At 37.4% G+C, this 19,780-nt stretch overlaps 1 protein-coding gene across 1 annotated transcript in view; it reads left to right on the top strand.

Annotated features, from left to right (window-relative positions):
- Positions 1-19,780, top strand: part of Pacrg (parkin coregulated) — a 501,453-nt gene that overhangs the window by 32,129 nt on the left and 449,544 nt on the right. The gene's annotated exons all lie outside the window — the stretch shown is intronic.

Here is a 19,780-nt window from a genome sequence, read left to right as displayed (position 1 = left end):
TTTTTAAGTTTGTTTTTGTTTTTATTTTGGTGTGTGTGTGTGTGTGTGTGTGTGTGTGTGTGTGTGTGTGTGTGTTCATATGTTTAAGTGTGGGCCATGACTCACATGAGGAGATCAGAGGAAAACTTCAAGTGTTGGCCTCACTTTCCACCTTGCTTGAGGTGCGATCTCTCATTCTGATTCTGTTCTACTTCCCTGTGGCTCTGTCTCTACCTCACTTCTTGTGCACTGAGATTACAAGCACCCACCACAGTACGCAACATGTTAACATGGGTTCTGGGAATCTGGACTCAGATAGTCACACTTGTGCAGGAAGCACTTTACCTATTGAGTCATTTCTGCAGCCCCTATTTTATTTTTAACCAATAATTATCAGCATTTATGGAATACAATATGATAGTGCAACCTACATATTCTTATGGAATAATCAAACCAGCCTAATTAATAAACACCACCTTGAATATTTTTCATTACTTTGTTGTAGGAAGTATCCATCTTTTACTATTTTGAAATACAGGGCACATGTCAATTACAGTCACTGTACTATGAAGTAGAGGCTCACATTGTTTCTTTCTTCTCATGGAAGCCTGCATCTGCTGACCAATGACATGCCCTCCCCCTGTACAGCCCTCACCAGCCTCAGGTAGCCATCAATCTCCTCTCAATATCTATGCATTTACCTTTCTACATTTGCACCTATGTGCAAGACCGTACTATATGTATGTCTTTGTGCCTGCTTTATTTAACTTATCTGGATATCCTCACATTCATTTGTGTCATTGTAAATGATGGAATTCCCTGTTAGGGGAAGGCTGAATAGTATCATGTGGGTATGAGTAACATTTTCCTTGCCTGCTCATCAATTGATGCACATTTAGTTATTTCCAAATCTTGGCTACACCGAGTAATGCTGCAATGAACCTGGGAGGGCAGAGGTCTCTCTGACATACTGATCTGGATCCCTTTGGGCATATATGCAGAAGTGGGATTGATGAATCATATGGTAAGTCAATTGTAGTTTGTTAAGGAAACTCCATACTGTTATCTAAAATACTTATGGTAAATTTTGTGTTTTTCCTTTAGCCAGCTTGCCAAGTTAAGTTTTTCTGTTGGAATTTCAAAGTTGTATTCTAAGATATATATTCTCAGGCTATTCAACTTGAGCCTTTAAAATTACTGTCATTTATTTGCACAATTTTTAATGTAGTCATATATTTAATTTTGATCTGTTAATGATTATGCCATCCTTTTAGTTTTATTATTTGTATTGTGTTTCTGCTTCTACTGAGCATTTTAATAACATTGCTAAAATTTTTTCACATTATATAGTTTAACTTATTTTTGAACTTATTAATTTTATTCATTTTAATTTGTATTTATCTCAGATATCTTATATCTATATTATCTCTTTATTTCTCATTTCTTTGATTTTTCTTCTGTTCTCTTTCAAACTTAAGCTCAATACTTAGTTCATCAATATTTACATTTCTTCTCAGATACTTTTTCTGCATTATGTACTTGCTTATTTATTATTATATTGTTTAAACCATCTTTTTTTTTTTTTTACTTATTTCCTCACACCCTTTAAAATCTTTCTTCCCTCTCATGATCCCCTCTCTAGTTTCTAGGTTTATCAAGTACATATCTATGTGTGTGTATGTGTGTATGTATACATGTATAAATAGATAGATAGACGTAAAATATATAAAGACATATAAATATGCACATACATAATATTTTAAATATTTTTATTTATTTGTTTGTGATACAGGAAAAAAAGGCAGACAAAGAATGAGTATGAGTGTACCAGGGCCTCCCATCATTGCAAACAAATTCCAGATACAAGTGCCACTTTCTTCATCTAGACACAGACGCATACACACACACACACACACATCTATAATTTTAAACTTAGATTTAACATATGAAAGCAAATAGGGAATACTTTTTTTGTGGAATGGTTTCTTTTGCTTCATGAAATGATTTCCAGGTGCATCCATTTTCCTGAAAATGTCATGACTTCATTTTTCTTTACTGTTCCATTATATTTGATTGTGTCTATGGATCACATGGTACATATCCATGCATCTGTTAATAGACATCTAAACTGGTTCCGTTTCCTAGCTATTGTGAACTGTGTAGCACTGAACATGGATGTGCAAGTGTCTCTGGTATGTCGATTTTGAGTCCTTCAGGTATATATGGGAGTGGTCTGTTGTTTCTTTGTGTGTGTTTTTGGCGTCTTGGATATAAGTTGTAGAGGTACTATTCTACAGCATGTCTAGTTGGGGTGCTAACCATCCCCCTGTTTGAATGTCTCTTGGTTGGAAAATTTTGCCATAGTTTCCTTGAAGAATTTGTCTATGAATTTATTTTAGCTTCTTATTCTATCCTACTATATTTAAATTTGAATTCAGTATTTCATGCACCTTATTTTTCATGCCTGATATTCTTTATTTACTTGGTCAATCTATTAGTTATGTTTTCCGTTGCATTTGTCATTGGATTATTTTGTTTTCATTCCCAAGACTTCTATTGTCTTCCAAAAATCTCAATTTCCTTACTGATTTTTCTTCAACCTGGAAGATTTTCTCACCCACTTTGCTGATGTTTTTCTCTCTGTTGCAGATGTTCCACTCCGGGTGTGGATTGCATTCATATGTTTGCTTGTGTCCTCTTTCATGTCATCAGTCATCTTTTCCAGAAAGCCTTTGAAAGCTTTGCCAGGCATGGTGCCTGTTCTGGTGTCTGAGATCAGTAGTTGAGTCAGGATCTTTTGGGCAGAACATGTTGCTTTTTCATGTGTCTTGGTTTGAATTCCATCCTCTCACTGAGCTGTCAACTTGAGATGGTTCGATCCCCAGTATCACTCAGTGAGGCCAAAATCAACTGCTGTACCAGCAAACATCAAAGTATACAAGGAAGGGCTGGAGAGATGGCTTAGCAGTTAAGTGCTTGCCTGTAAAGCCTAAGGACCCCGGTTCGAGGCTCCATTCCCCAGGACCCACGTTAGCTAGATGCACAAGGGGGCGCACCCATCTGGAGTTCATTTGTAGTGGCTGGAGGCCCTGGTGCGCCCATTCTCTCTCTCTGTCTTTGTCTGCCTCTTTCTCTCTCTCTCACTCTCAAATAAATAAATAAAAATGAGCAAAAAAAGAAAAAAAAAAGTATACAAGGAAGATAAAACACTTAATATCAATTGCCCATGATCATAGAACTGCAAATGGCAAAACTACTGTAGAATGGGCTATGAAGTTATAAATTGTTTATGATAACTGTGGAAATAATAAATTAATGACATAAAATGGATAAAAATGGGGGAAGGAGGAAGCAGAATTAATTAGAGGAAAAGAGAAGGAAGACAGAGTCCAGAAGCATGTAATAAATGGGGAGAGAAAATAGGAAGAGATTAAGAAAAGCATTTCATAAGCGAAAATCAAAATATTTCCCAGTAGTGAGAATTCAAAGACAAAATTTTATAAACTTAAGAAGAATAACAAATAAAATATAACAGTATTAAAAAAATAAATGCCACTATGGTAAAGACAAAATACTACTAAATATGAAGGGGAAGCTGAAAGGAGGAAGAACAGGGAACAAGAAAAGAAAAACAAAGAAAAGAACAAAAACAAAGGGAAAGACTGAAATATGCATAAACAAAATTAGATAAATGTATAAAAAAGAATAACAAACACATAAAGGTAAAAAACATCAATCTAGTAAAAGCCTTAACAAACATGTAGGAGGGGAGGAATCACATGGAAAAGAAAAAGACAGGGAAAAATTTTTAAGTTTGGAGCAGCTTCTTTCTGGGTCCTCGGAGATTGAAGACGGCCAGTTCTATGAATGGCTGGCATCAGGTGAGCTTGTGGGCTCTTGTCTGTTTCTTGTTTTATACTTTGCTGAGTCTGTGCTAGACATTTGGCTGATCTCCTGCTGGAGCTTTTCACATAAACTGTTTCCTTCTTTGCATTTTCAGAGGCTTCTGTTGGTCCCACTTGGCTTTACCTTATGTTGGCTGGACAGATTCTCTCACCTTTCTGAGACTCATCAGGTCTTACCTCCTCCCCCACCCCCAAGTAGCTAGTGTTTTATGCAGGGTGGAATATGTCTCCTATGCATGTTGGGAGTGTGAAGCAACCTCAGAACTGAGTTCAGTAGAGGTGTTGGGTCCGCCTTCTCCTTTCAAGGCCTCCTGAGTACTAGTCAACTTGCTGGAGCCATTCCGGTATGAATGTCTTATTCACCACTAGAAAGTCTGAGTTCTCATCTCTACAGCACAGAAGGACAGACGTGTGACTCCAGAGTTTTATGCACCTACAGACCTTGGACTCAGGGCCATCCAACTCCAGGGTTAGGCTCAGTTGATGAGATCTTCTCCAGGCCACTATATCAGGGCTATCTCTCCTGTGCTCTTCCTTGCCTAAACCTACACCCTTCAGCCCTATCACGGTCAAGTACTGCCTTTTTGGCCCTTCTGCTATCTAGGGACTGTGGAAATTGAAGCTCCCTGGCCTTTGGTTGACACCTCATCTCCCTTATCTAGGCTTCTGTAGTAGCTCAGTTTTTAATAATAGATTTGCTCGCAAGATGACACCCAGACTCATAGCTCTAGATCACATAGTGTTACACTTACCTTTGTGTTGCTAGGACAAACACCCAACCAGAAGTAGCTTGTGGGAGGAAAAGCTTTGATTTTGGCTTATAGACTCCAGGGGAAACTCCATGATGGCAGAAGAAAGTGTAGCATGAACAGAGGCTGCACATCACCTCCTGGCCAACATCAGGTGGACACTGGCTGTAACACCCATAAACCAGCCCCTAGAAACACACCTCCTTCATCTAGCTCCAATTCCTAGGGGCCAAACATTCAGAACATGTAAGTTTATTGGGCTCACCCAACTCAAACCACCACACATAGCATAATGAAAACAGGATTTCTTTCTTCTACAGACCTGTACACTAGAAGTATCACTATCTCACAACACCTGAAAGTGCAGTTAAGGCTCATGAGGCTGCAGGCTTGTCCTGAGACAGGACAGTCAGCTCTGTGCTCTTATCTGGCATATCTCTGTGTAAGCGGCTTCTGTGTCCTTTCATTTGGCCTGGGGCCTGCAAGGCCAAGGCTGCTCATGCCTGTGTGGCGCACACTTGAGTTCTGCTCTTTTTCTGGATCCTTTATTCCTTCATGGATTTCCACTGCTTCACCTCTGTCTTTGGGATAAAGTCTATTTTTTTTATTCTGAAGGTCTATTTTGCCTACTCTCCCAAAAGGCTCTAATTCATCTTGCTTGGAAGCCCATCATTGGCTTTTTGAAATGAGATCTTACTGTGGAGCCCAGGCAGACCCCAGGCTCAGGATCTTTTTGCCTCTGCCTCTCTAGTCTCAGAATTATACCTACAGGTACACAGTATCTTCTTTGCTGTTCAGTTTATAGAATTTTCAAAACCCATTATAGTTTGATTTTATTCATGTGTTATTTTCAAATATTTAATGCTTTTTCAATATAAATATCTTTTTAACTTTGATTCAATAATACTATGGAGAAAACATAGGATTTCTATGATGTTACAGAAACATACTTTATTCTTTAACACATGATTACTTCTGGTATTGTTTATTTTAACCCAATAACATCAACCATCCTATTAACTACAAATGGTGTAAGACCAGCAATTAAAAGGTAGCAAATGCCAGACTGTATTCAAAGGCAATGCATAACTATACTTGCAACAATAAACAACTTCCAATATGAAGACACATGTAAGCTATAATTTAAATGACCAAAACCATATGACATGCAAACACTCAATAAAATAAAGTGAAATGTCTGATAAATATCAATAAAAGTAGATTTTAAAACAGATGACTGCCAACATCAGAGAATCATTTCATTGCAATAAAGGGACCAGTTTGCTAGAAAGGTTTAATAATCCTTACACAAAGGAAACCTGGCAACTGTATGGTGACATAGATCAATATGCATTCATAGATATTCTTATTCCTGTGATAGAAGAAATGGGTAGAAAAGTCAGTAAGGACATGAACAGCACAAGTAATGCTTGAAGCCACCTGTCATCTTAGAGCATCCCACCCAACAGCCGCACACCTTCTCTCCGAACACAAACCGAACGTTTCCCCAGATAGGTCATGTGCCGGTTCAGCTCAGTTGTTCATCACCAGGTAAATTTAGACAAATTATGGAAAAACAATAAAAATATTTTGAGTTCAAATGGTGATGAGCTAGGAATGAAGCATAAATAAGGAAAAAGAACAAGAAAACAATTATTATAAAAAAATTACAAAAGGTTTGGAAAATATGTGAATGCAAATAACTTTTATCAGAATTGCATTTTCTTAAATGGGGCATAAAAATGCCAAATTTTATAGAGCAAAATTTAAGCAATTATAACTGAGCAACTGCTTTTAAAAAATTCAAATTGGGGTTGATTTCCTCTTTGTAAAATAACATTTTCTCCAGAAGTCAATTTTTCAGTGCCATATGCTTCACACAGTAAAAGTGATTACAGTAAATCTTGATTTCACTGGCATTGTTTAAGCATGTCTGTGGTTTATTTGGAATACATAATTGTATAACTTTACTGAATTACCTACTTAAGGGTGATTTCAGGAAAAACAAAAGGTACTACAGAAATATGAAGCAAATCATCTTAGTCCAGAGTTTGCTATTCCAATTTTATCCCATATTGTACAAATCAAGAAATTATTTTTGCAAAATGCGTCACAGAAGCAATCTTTTAGAAAAATGTATATTACATATTAATTTGAATGGATATTCAATTGAATTTAACATACTTTACCTAACTAATCTTTACCAAGGTGTTATCTTGGTTGTTCAGTGGAGCAAATTCAAGCTTATATGTTTTAATTACTGAGCAAGTCAAATAACCACAAAGTGGCAAAATTTTAAAAAAAGAGGATCTTCTAAGTCTGTGTGTTCTTAAGTATTTTTACTAAGTTCATGCTGAAAATTCAATGAAATATAAGCAACCTGGATTCATAACCAGAAATAACTATCTTACCATTTGTGGCTGATTGATGGGAGATTGCCTTAACTGAAAAACAAGCTAATGAAAATTTGATCACGTGACAACTGAACATGAGGAAATAAAAGAAGGAATATATACTTCTGTAACATGTAAATGTAAATTTGCATATTTTACCAGGAAATATGTTTGTTGAAAATAAAAATGATAGCAGTTGAGCCAATGTAATACACAATTTTAAACAGCACCATCTTTGAGATAAAATATAATCACTTCCCATGGATTAAGAAAATGAATGAGCTAGTTAGATATCACAAAATTTTACTCAATATTTTGTAAGCATCTTTTCATAAATTCTCATTCTGTCTCCCTTTCCCCCTTTCTCTTCCCTAGCCCTAACATATACTATTAGTAAAATGAAATCATATTATATATATTGGATTTCACTTATCATTATGTATTGCTGATTTTTTTTTTATCTGCCAATAATCATTTTCATCATAACTTTAAGCTGTTTTAAATTTCACTTTCAAGGACATGATTTATTTAATATTTCTATAACAGAGTCATTTAATAGATTTTCTCTGTTTTAAAATATTTTATAATAATTAATCCTCTACTGACATCTCTGTAAACTTCTTAATTATCTCACTAGTATAAATTTCTGCACATGTAATTGCTGGATCAAAGGATATCAACATTATAGGTTCTTAAACCTGCTATCAAACTTACTTCTAGGAAGATTGTATTTGATTCTAAGTCCCTCTTACAGACTATAAGTGTGGCCCTTATATTCTTGCCAAAAACTGAAATTTTATTTATTTAATTATTTATTTGAGAGAGAGAGAGAGAGAGAGAGAGAGAGAAAGAGAATTGGCGCACCAGGGCCTCCAGCCACTGCAAATGAAGTCCATATGTGTGTGTCCCCTTGTGCATCTGTCTAACATGGGTCCTGGGGAATCAAGCCTCAAACCGGGGTCCTTAGGCTTCACAGGCAAGTGCTTCACCACTAAGCCATCTCTCCAGCCTCCAAAACTGAAATTTTTAATGCTTTTTTGACCACTGACTAAGAGAAAATGGCACCTCCATGCTTGCATATGAAAACATATAAGGCTATGAACTTTTCATGTGTTGGGATACCACTTTTAATATGTTTCCTTCAATTTTATATTTAAAACCAATTGGTCAAACTCCATAGACATTTTTAGTTGGCATGAAACTATATTGACTTTACCATTGACAAGTAAGAGGAAGTCTTGTAGAATAGGAAGTTTTCATTTCTTCATTTTCTTTTATCACCTCCAGGACTTTATGTAGTGATGGAGGGAGGCAGACAGGCCTGTCTTTCTAGGTAGTGCCCCACTGAGTCTCCTAAGCAAGCCCAGCCAAGATGCACCAGCCAAGCCCTTGAACTCCTGCCCCACCAGGTCATCCCATCCCTATTTCCAGCCATCCTCTGGAGGGAAGGGCTATAAGGGCTCAGGATTTTACAGCCTCTGGAGAAGCATTCCGTTTTGGAGGCTGAATGTGGAAGAAGAAGAACTTCTAGGAGCACTGTGCAGTCCCAGTGAGCTCTGATTATCCCACAGATGCCATGATTCTTTTGCTCAGAGCTAGGAGTGTCTCCCAGATATGCTGGTTCAGAAGTGGTGGGTTGGAGGAAATGATGCCACAAGAAGAACCTAGAGCAACTAAGTAAGTAAGTAGGACTGGGAGAATACACAGAAAAGGCTGAATAACTGAGCTAGGCTCTCTGAGACTTGTGCTCTCCCAAGAGACTCATGAGTCACAAGGGTCACCATGCATGTGTGACATCATCAGTAAGATATAGCAAGAAATAAGGGACCCGGATGAGAACTGGCTACTGTTTGTACATCAACGGGATTGAACAAATTTGGGTAAGCAGAATCCTTACAGGTATGGAAAATATAACTGATTCTGGACTCCAAATAGAAATGAAAATGACCCAGAAAGTTCTTAGGTACAAATGCCCTGTATAAGTTACCTTCTCCTTGCTGAGAGAAAATGCCCAGCCAGAAGCAGCTCAGGGAAGGAGAGGGTTTATTTCTGGCTGTATTCCGGCTTCAGAGGGGAAGTCCATCATGGCCAAGAAAGCTTAGCTGGAGCAGTGATCACATCTCCATTCCAGCAGTGAGGGAGTGCAGCAGGCAGGCAGGGCAGGGGCAACACCTCACAGCTTGTCCGCAGTGACACCTTCCTGCAGCAAGGTTCCTCCTCCCAGCAGTTCCACAACCTTCCCAACCAGTACCACCAGCTGGGGATTAAGTACTCAAACACATGAGTCTATGGAGGACATTTTACATTCAAACCACAAGTACAATAAAATATCTCAATTGAAAAATATGGATTCAGACTCATTGCCTAAACCAGATGACATACATGTCCTTCCAAACTACTTTTTTTTTTTTACCTTTATAGTAGCCATAATTATGTTGATGAGAAGGAGGAATGGTGGCAAGTTAACAATGAAATAAATTTCAGAAGTAGTATTAGAAACTCTTTTGGATATTGTGATTAGCACATAAAACTGCTTGGAAACAAGTAACAAAGTCCAGTATATTTAAGGGTTATAATATTGCCAAATTAACTATGACCTATGATTGAAGAAGTCTTTCCCTTTAATTCTTTTTTTTTAATGTTTTATTTATTTATTTGAGAGCGACAGACACAGAGAGAAAGACAGGTAGAGGGAGAGAGAGAGAATGGGCGCGCCAGGGCTTCCAGCCTCTGCAAACGAACTCCAGACGCGTGCGCCCCCTTGTGTGTCTGGCTATCGTGGGACCTGGGGAACCGAGCCTCGAACCGGGGTCCTTAGGCTTCACAGGCAAGCGCTTAACCGCTAAGCCATCTCTCCAGCCCTCCCTTTAATTCTTATGCAAACCCTTTAGACTTCAAATTATAAAAGAAAAATGACGTAAGAGCGGTGCAGCTCCCAAGAATCTGTAACCCCAGTTGTAATGATGTGCCCCTACTGCCCCTTGAGGAATAACAGGAAACTCCTTGGGGATGGGCTGGGACCTATGGAGGACAGCAAATTACAGGGTACCCAACAAAGACCCGGATTTGATTTTGATCTGGACAAAAGGATCTCACACTGCCTTGCTGAAGGCTACACCTATAAGCTTCCCTTCCCTAAAGACAAGTGTTTGTTGTGGCTTTTTTGTCCTGTTCTGCCATTATACATTGACACATATACAATGGATGGAGGGCCTGGTAAGTTGCCTTTTGAGGTCAGAGTTCAGAGGTCAGCAGAGCATGTCTGCAATAATGAGGATGACACACACAGACCATCTAGCTTGAGCTGTGTATATTGACTGGGTGGCACTGTGGGTTGTCTATGGACGTTGAATGGAGTCTCTGGGGAGAAGAGAAGAATAGAGACTGCAAGATGAGTGGGCTGTAGCAAAGACTCCTTATCAGAGTCTTATAAAACCTATTTTTTAATTAATTAATTAATTAATTAATTAATTAATTTACTTGACAGAGAGAGACAGACAGAGAGAGAGAGAATGGGTATGACAGGGTCTCCATCCACAAATTCCAGTCGCATGTTCCACCTTGTGCATCTGGCTTATGTGGGTCCTGGGTAATCGAACCTATGTCTTGGCTTTGCAGGCAAACGCCTTAACCACTAAGGCATCCCTCCAGCCCTAAGACCTATTTTTTTTCCTATTCCTGATCACATAGAGAGAACTCATTTCCCAGTCTTTCCTGTAATGGTAGCCCATAGAATGTGTATAGAACTAATGTGTATGCATTCTCGTACAGTTCCTAAAACCCGCCTGGGACAGTCACCATTTCTGGCTAATTTTTCCTTTTGTCACCTGACTCAAGGTAGAGCTCCTAAGGCCTGCAAAACAGAGTCACTTCATCAGTCAGCTAGTTTCTGGCATGGCTCAGGAATGCAGGAGGATCTGCTGCAGAGTTTATTCAGGAGAAATACAAGGTTCAGCTACTGAACACCAAAACTTACTAGGGTTTTTGATGAGGGGAGTAGTAAGAATTTTTTAAGGCCAATACAGTTTTTATTTTGTTAGTTCTCTCTTTCTAATTTTAGAATTTGTCTCCATGTGAATTGTTCAAGAATCCAGCAGTCTCTAATTTTCTTTCAACGACATTATGCTGTATATATGTGGCTCACACTCCATTAAGAGCTACCAAACATTTGTTAGAACAGCTCTCTTAGAACTAATAGAGGGCTCAGGATATATATATTTGCCATAATTTCCAAATGGCACTTTAGATGAAACCAAAGAGTAGCAGTTCTGCAGGTAGAAATTCTGAAATTTCTCCCATAACTAATAGTTGATACTAGTAAGAAAAATAAATATGCAACCTGCCCTAAGTTTGCCTGATGGCATACAAGTGATTGATATTAGGTTACTCGTTTATAGGTTGCTCATCTACGTTTTATTTCTTACCCTGTCAGACTGAGACCTTCCAAGTTTATTAGGGTCGTGATGTACTCTGTCCTTACAGTTTTATTACATCTTGGAGAAGCTACAAAATATTGGCAGGCTTTAATAGCAAGCACTTAATGTTTCCCTGTATCAGCAAATTTCTTAGATTAATACTCTTTGTTTGATTGAAGAAATTATAGTGAGCTTTTTCTTAAGGTTCTAATTGATGTAAACATCCATGGAAAAACTAGCAGGAGGTCTAACATGTGTATTATCTAACATGCTTATGTGCACTTATGTGTACATGTATCTGTCCATGTATATATATATGTATATATATATATATATATGTGTGTGTGTGTGTGTGTGTGTGTGTGTGTGTGTGTGTGTATACATACATACACACACACACATACACAGTCTGTCCTGTCTTTTCCTAGTCAAACCCTGCCTGCTGAGGCTGATATAAAATATCTATGATGATAATCAATATGTTGGTATACATGTTAATAGGTTTGTAGAATTTATTTTAGCAGAAAATGCAAGGTTCAGAAGGAAAAGGCTAAAGAGTTGGTTGGATTTTTTCCCTCTTGGTCACTGAATAAGAGGACAATTGACTGCCTCTTGAGAGCCTGGAACAATTTCCAGGAGGATGAAGCTTGAGTGAACTTTGCTAGATCTGTTCCTGTAATATTTCCACAAGAGTCTTGTTTCTGAAACACTAGATTACACAGTCCTGTAAAAATAGGCCTCTTTTTTTTAGTGGTTAGAGCATAACTGTATTAGTACATCAAATATTTGACTATGCCCATTTTCATATAGAACAAACAACTCATTTTTCAAGGTAAAATCCAAGATTATCATAACAATTCATAATGTGCCAATGTTAAGGGTATAAGTTTCACCAAGACCACGTTTTCCTTTACATAGATAAGGAATGCATACTATTTCAAGTAATTCTTGACATAGCTATAGGAAGAGTATTTTTATATTATATGTAGGTATTGGAAGATTAAATAGATTCATTTTCTATCATATGAATATTATAAATTTATTTACATATGCAACCTTGGAAATCCTTAATTGATTACCTGATATTATTTTAGACCTTCCTATGTTTTTTTGAGTTTTCTTTATAGAAAATAATCTCCTGTGAATTTACATTATTTCCCTGTTTATTTATTTTTATTTTTATTTGAGAGAGAGAGAGAAAAAAAGGAAGACAGAGAGAGAGAGAGAGAGAATGGACATGCCAGGGCCTTCAGCTACTATGAATGAATTCCAGATGCATGTGACTCCTTTTGTGCATATGTGACATTGCACACTTGCATCACTGTGCATCTGGCATATGTGGGACCTGGAGATTCGAATATAAGTTCTTAGGCTTTGTAGACAAGCACCTTAAGTGCTAAGCCATCTCTCCAGCCCAGTATTTCCCCCAGTTTAACCAGGGCCAGATGAATATGCAAGCATGATTGGCCAGGAAATGTAAGTTTAGATCCCTAATAAGAATATTACAGCAGTATAGAGAAACTAACTATAATTTAGTAAGACTTGAAGAATGGCCTCTAAACACTGTGTGATATTATAAGATTATATATGTGTGTATGGACATGCACAAAACATACACACGTAAACACAGTAAAACCTAACCATTAAGTGAGCATTTTAGCATGAACTAGTTACTTGTTCACAGTACTGACATTAGAAGTGGAGCTCAAATGGTAGGTGATTCTTCAGCTCTGTCTATCTGGAGTAAGATCCTGCTTCATATGATTTTTCTCACTTATTAACATATATATATATGATATTAGTAACATATGCACATATAGGCCTATATAGGCCATGTGATTTTAGATATCAAGTTTATGAGGGAAATAGTCAGTTTTTGTTTCATTTGAATATGTTGGCATGAAGGAAATGTGGACAGATTGCTACTTTGGTGCCATTATGGAAGGTGGTAGTGAAAATAGATATCCTTAAACTCAACAATTTAGATGGGTATGTGGATGGAATGTTCTTGCCTTGTTTTATTTTCTTCTGTAGTTAATTTTAAACATCATAATGGAGTGTCTTGTTTTGTAGCAAGTGAAATGCTTTTATTCCTTATACTTTGTTTTGCATAACCATTCCATACATAGTTAATTCCTTTAATCTTTCCCATAAATCAATCTTTCTAGCTCAATCATCTGTACTACACTTTCTAAATCTTACCATATATATCCCCTTCTCCAATACCATGGAAAACCTGATTTTTCCTCTACACAAAATTTATTATACATTCTTAACTAGGCTGAAGATATAAATTGCTTTTTGTAGGAATGGTGCTATAACATTAAAATGTCTCTAAGAGCAATCTCTCCTAGATCTGTGTTGATCCTGCTATGTATCAAAGGACAGCTTAAATCCGGAATATATCTGAATAAGTCTTTTAAATTACTTTCCACTTCTGAAATATTGAGTTACACAGTACTAGATACCTCACATAAAATGACAAGAGTTATAACTTTTTAAAACCTGAGCCCTTTATTATTATGTATTGTCCAAGAAATTTTCCAAGGAGTGAAACATATATACATAAAGAGGCAATAAATATTTTATTAGTGTAGATGAATATAAATTATTTCCAGCCAATTTTTAAACCCTATAATGTACCATATATAGGTTGAATTATTAGGTAGTTTTGAATATTTTAAAGGATGTTAACTCTTTAGCAGAATTGAATGTCTGCTTTCCAGTGAGTGGGAATGACTGAGAGTCGGTCACTGTGGAGCTAGTGCTTTCCAGTGAGTGGGAATGACTGAGAGTCGGTCACTGTGGAGCTAGTGCTCAGCAGATTGTATATGCTTTGGGCATGTGGATCAGATGCCAAATTAAAAATGTTGGTTCCAGTGGTAACATTTGCTTTTTTTTTTTCTGACTAACTCCCATGTTTTGTTTTGTTTTTTCTCCTTATTTATATTGGGTCCCAGGCTCAAAATCTTGGCCTCACCTTGGAGTCCTTCCTCTTTCTTCTTTTACCCCTCATATAAACTTTCAAATGTGTCAGAGCAATGTCTTCTGATGTCTACTATGTTCTCATTCTAAACAGTATACTAATAGACCATATAATCCTTTTAAAACATAATCTCCAAAATAGGGATCTTATTTATCTTAATCATACCTAAATACCTAGCACAGTAAATGCTCCACAAATGTGTGTAAAAAGTTGGTGAATTCCACATTCCTTCTCTTTCCACATAGACTAGTGAAATTTCTAGCATACAACTTATAATGCACAATATCTAGTTTAATTCTTACCACTCAGAACTCTGTTCTATAAGACAGATGGAGAGTTCAAGGTATATTGCACAGTTTTGCATAGAAACAGACCTGACATATTGGAAAAGGAATGAGGTCTGCTGAGAGCTGAAGGCAAGGCTGCTGGAAGGCTGTCCATCCCCATAGGCAGGAAGTCTTCCTCAGTGGCTCGCATGCCGTTAGGTGCATGAATGAAGGGTGATTATCAACAAAATCGAACATCTTAATTTATATATTTAGCTCTTCCATTTTATTTTTCTGTCAAGTTGCTACTTATTATCTGTTTTTCTATTGAGTTATCTTTATGTTTCTTCTTGATGGAATGGAGTACTTGTATGCTTTGGATACAAATTTTTATCATTTATGCTTGTATATTTCTTTTCCATGTTTATAGTGTACCTCTTACATTTTAATATTTCCATCTCCTTTAAAAAATGTTTTAAATTTATTTGAGAGAAGCTGGGCGTGGTGGTGCACGCCTTTAAGCCCAGCACTCGGGAGGCAGAGGTAGGAGGATTGCCATGAGTTCAAGGCCACCCTGAGACTCCATAGTGAATTCCAGGTCAGCCTGGGCTAGAGTGACACCCTACCTCGAAAAAAAGAAAAAAAAAAGAAAAACACCCATAAATTTATTTGAGAGAGGCAAAGAGAGAAAGAGAAAGAATGGGCATGTCAGGTCCTCTACCCACTGAAAACAAATTCCAGATGCATGTGCCACCTTGTGCATCTGGCCTGTGTGGGTCTTGGTGCATTGAGCCTTGAACCTTTGTTGTTTGGATTTGTAGGCAAACACCTTAACAACTAAACAATCTCTCAAGCCCAATATCTGTATCGCTTAATAAGCAATTGTTGCTAATTTTGGTGTGGAAAAACTTATCAAATTTTCCTTTGTGGTTTGTACTTTAATTTTCTTCAGAAATCTCTCCCTATCTAAAAATAAATTATTTATTTATTTATTTATTTATTCATTTATTTATTTGAGAATGACAGACAGAGAAATAGGCAGAGAGAGAGAGAAAGAGAAAGACAGAATGGGCGCTCCAGGGCCTCCAGCCACTGCAAACGAACTCCAGATCTGTGCGCCTCCTTGTTCATCTGGCTAACGTGGGTCTTGGGGAATTGAGCCTTGAACTGGGGTCCTTAGGCTTCTTAGACAAACACTTAAGTGCTTAGCCATCTCTCCAGCCCATAAATATTTATTAATATCATGGATAACATTTGTATGATTTTTGCATTTGATTTTGCAGTCTTTTAATCCAATATAATTAAATTTTATGTATGGAATAGGGACAAGTATAATATGTTGTTTATACTATTATACATTCATCCCAAGATGATGTACAAAATGCTACACTGAGTATTCATCATTAATGTCACCTCAACCACATGATCAAAACACTTCATACAATTATTCAGCAAATTGTTTAGGCACCTATTCTGTACCAGGCAATATGAACTAACAAGGAACCACAAGAGAGCCCTGTGGAGTTTATAATATAGTTCAGCAGAAAGGTTAATTAAATATTATAAATATTTTATCTTTTGTACGCATATGTGCATGTAGTGTGTATGCATGCTCATATGCATGTCAGTGCACTGCACACATATGCGTACATGTATATATGTATGCATGTGGAGGCCAGAGGTTCATGTTGGGTGCCTTCTTTGATCATTCTAATCTTATTTCCTAAGGCAAAATCTTTCATGCAGGACTCACTGATTCAGCTAGTTTACCTAGCCAGCTTGCCTCAGGGGATCCATATGTCTACACCTTCCCAAAGCTGGGATAACAGGTAGGCTATAAAGCTTACCCAGCATTTAAGTGGTTGTCATGGATCCAAACTTTGGTCCTCATGTTTGCATGTGGTATATCCATGGAACCATCACCCTAGCCCCAGAAATACTTTCTGTTGTATGTTACAAGAGGATGAATGTGTGAACAAGAAGAAAAGAATTAGACATGTGGATGTGGGATCTAAACTGGGGGGACCTTCTAGTCAATGGAACAGTTAGTTATTAGCTCTGATTGGGAAGGGAATTTGGTCAGATACTTAGATATGTCAGATGGCTAGTCAGAGAGGCATCCAGAGTGCTCCAGGCAGAGGGACAGCATCCTCCCTAAAGAAGAATTATACCTGAAAATTCCTCAGGAAACCCTTGTGGCTGGAGTAGCGTGAACTCTGTGAAAGGAGGTGAGAGATGAGACAACACGTGGGAGAGAGCATGTTGAAAGTCTACTGTTAGGACGCTAGGACATTTCCACCTGTTTCTGTTTTTTCTCTCATTTAATTATTTGGCCTTTGGGAACTAATTCTGTTTAAAATTAGGATAACTGACACAACTTCAGTTTTCCTATATAGCTCCTCCATGTGTCTGACAACGATTAAGGAGTCATCCATGCTTTTGTGATCTACTGAATCTACATAGTTATTTGGAGAACAGCTAGATTCTCATTAATGGAGAAATGTGCAGGGGGTTAATCTCCACATGAGCCATTTGGCATTGTTTTTCCCACAAGCAACCAGCTTTCACAAGTGAAGAACTTAGCTCAGGAAAAAAGATACATTTTACAAGAACCCAAAATAAGAATTAAATGAAACTGAATGCATGCTTCCTGTGAATATTTAAGGATGCATTAGGGTGCAGCAACACGTTTAAGTTACCCTTGATGTCCCTCCTTTGATAGACGTGACTATCTTTGATAGTTGAATAGACCACAGTGGGAAATACAACATTGACAGGGCTTCATTCCAGTTATTATGGTGTCTTCCAATTAACTCGAGCCTTGTTTAGGATAGATACTTTTGACATTTCTGTCTTACCTGATCACTAAAGCTCTAACTCATAATCACAGTATTAATATCTCTCTAAACTGTATGAAATTTCAAAGTATTTGATAGTCTACTAATATAGTGGTTGGAAACTAGAACTTTTGCAGGGTTATAAATATATTTCATTGTAGATAGTTCCTACAATGAATGTAGATTGACTTTTAGTAAATTATTAAATTATTTCAGCCAAATATTGGCTTGCATAATTAGAAACAGGGTTTTCAAATTTTCTATTAAAATATTCATGATATGAACAATGCAAATGGTACTGATCTCCTTATATGTATACAACTAATATTTTTACTCTAATTATTCACTAAGAAGTAACTATTAAAAGAAATAGGAGGCCGATGTTTGGATGAAAACTACTTACCGTGCTCTAACCATGGTCAGTGCTGGAGGGATAGGATCTTTTAAATTCCTGCCCATTTATTTTCTCCTTTCACATTTAACTCACTCATTTCTCTGGCCTCAGTGTAGGTGTGACAGTGTATTAGCCTAGCTGTCTCAGTCACTCAGGCATTTTATCAGTTCGACAAGACAGATGCTAAACAGCATGGTCTAAATTGAAGTCTCTGATGATTCTTTGGTGACAAGCTGATAGCAAGAACCACACTCAGGGACTTAAATGTGTGGCCTTTTTCTATATTTAACTGCAGGAAGAGGACAGCTTTTTTTTTTTTTTTGAGGGCAGCTTTTAAGTAAACTTTTTGAACCTTCAGCTGTCAAGCTTTCTTTTCTTTGCCATTTGATTGCTGCATCTCATTATGCTAGGAGAGGCTGTCAGCATTTGCTTTTTCTCCCACAATGAAGAATTTAAAGGAATACCACGGACTTATTGAAAGCAAAACTAGTGTGAATGAACTATGTGGTCTAATCATTGAGATCAGAACAATTTAAGACAATATATCGACAATATTTAAAAATAAAAACCTCAGCTCCAAGTGAACTCCAGTTTTGTTACAAATTTGAAACAAATTTGAATATAATTTACCAGGCAATCCTGGTGCTTCCTTACATTGTGTGGAAGGAAGGAATTGCAGAAGCATCTTTACGTCAAGTGAACTGTATAATACTGGATCGTAGCCTGAACAAAATTGGATGCCTTGGAAAAAAGAGATAATGCTTAACTGACAAAGCTGAGAAAAGTAGGCCTGGATATCAGCTGTGATGTGTTTCCATTGCCCTTTTGGATTTTAGTTTATCAAGGGGAAAACACAGAGTTTATGTGTACATTGACAGCCCTCTTAGCTCTAAAAGCAAAAAATTCTCTAATAATATTCATGTCTGCAATATTTGTTTAACTAATAGGCTGACATGTAAGTTAGAGAAGTAGAGTGGCTCATAAAGGCCAGTCAGTGCATCAGATTTTACTGACACATGAGGAGCCAGTGAGAGGCTCCATCACTTGCCCATGACATCATCTCATTGGTGCCATTCTGAGACTGTTTTCTACCATACCTCTGTTTGGAAACAAGGCACAGCATAAAGTAGAAAACCTAAGTCTAACACCAAGATTTTCTTAACTTTTAATTGAAGTATTTTCCATGTTGCTATGTACTGCTGTTATGTTTAGAACATTAAGTCTTACACTACGTATCTGAAAAACTGGATCATAAAAAGTTTTTTTTGCTATATTTTTATTGACAATTTCCATAACTGTAAAAAATATCCCATGGTAATCCCCCCCACTTTCCCCATTGAAACTCCACTCTCTGTCATATCCCCTTCCCCTCTCAATCAGTTTCTCTTTCATTTTGATGTCATGATCTTTTCTTCCTATTATGATGGCCTTGTGTATGTAGTGTCAGGCACTGTGAGGTCATGGAAATCCAGGCCATTTTGTGTCTGGAGGAGCATGTTGTAGGGTGTCTTACCTTTCCTTTGGCTCTTAAATTTTTTTCTGCCACCTCCTCCGCAATGGACCCTGAACCTTGGAGGGTGTAATAGAGATATTTCAGTGCTGAAAACTCCTCTGTCCCTTCTTCTCAGCACCATGGTGCCTTCTGAGTCATCCCAATATCACTGAATTCTGAAAAGAGAAGGTTCTCTCACTTACTGTGCTAATAAAAAATGTTTTGTTTTTTATTTTGGTTTTTCAAGATAGGGTCTCACTTTAGCTCAGGCTGACATGGAATTCACTGTGTAGTCACAGGGTGGCCTCGAACTCATGGTGATCCTCCTACCTCTGCCTCCCAAGTGCTGGTACTAAAGGCATGT

This window comes from Jaculus jaculus, chromosome 9 (genome assembly GCF_020740685.1).
Source record: "Jaculus jaculus isolate mJacJac1 chromosome 9, mJacJac1.mat.Y.cur, whole genome shotgun sequence".
NCBI lineage: Eukaryota > Metazoa > Chordata > Mammalia > Rodentia > Dipodidae > Jaculus > Jaculus jaculus.
Note: the sequence above shows the minus strand (reverse complement) of the source record. Positions and strands in the feature narration are given on the sequence as shown.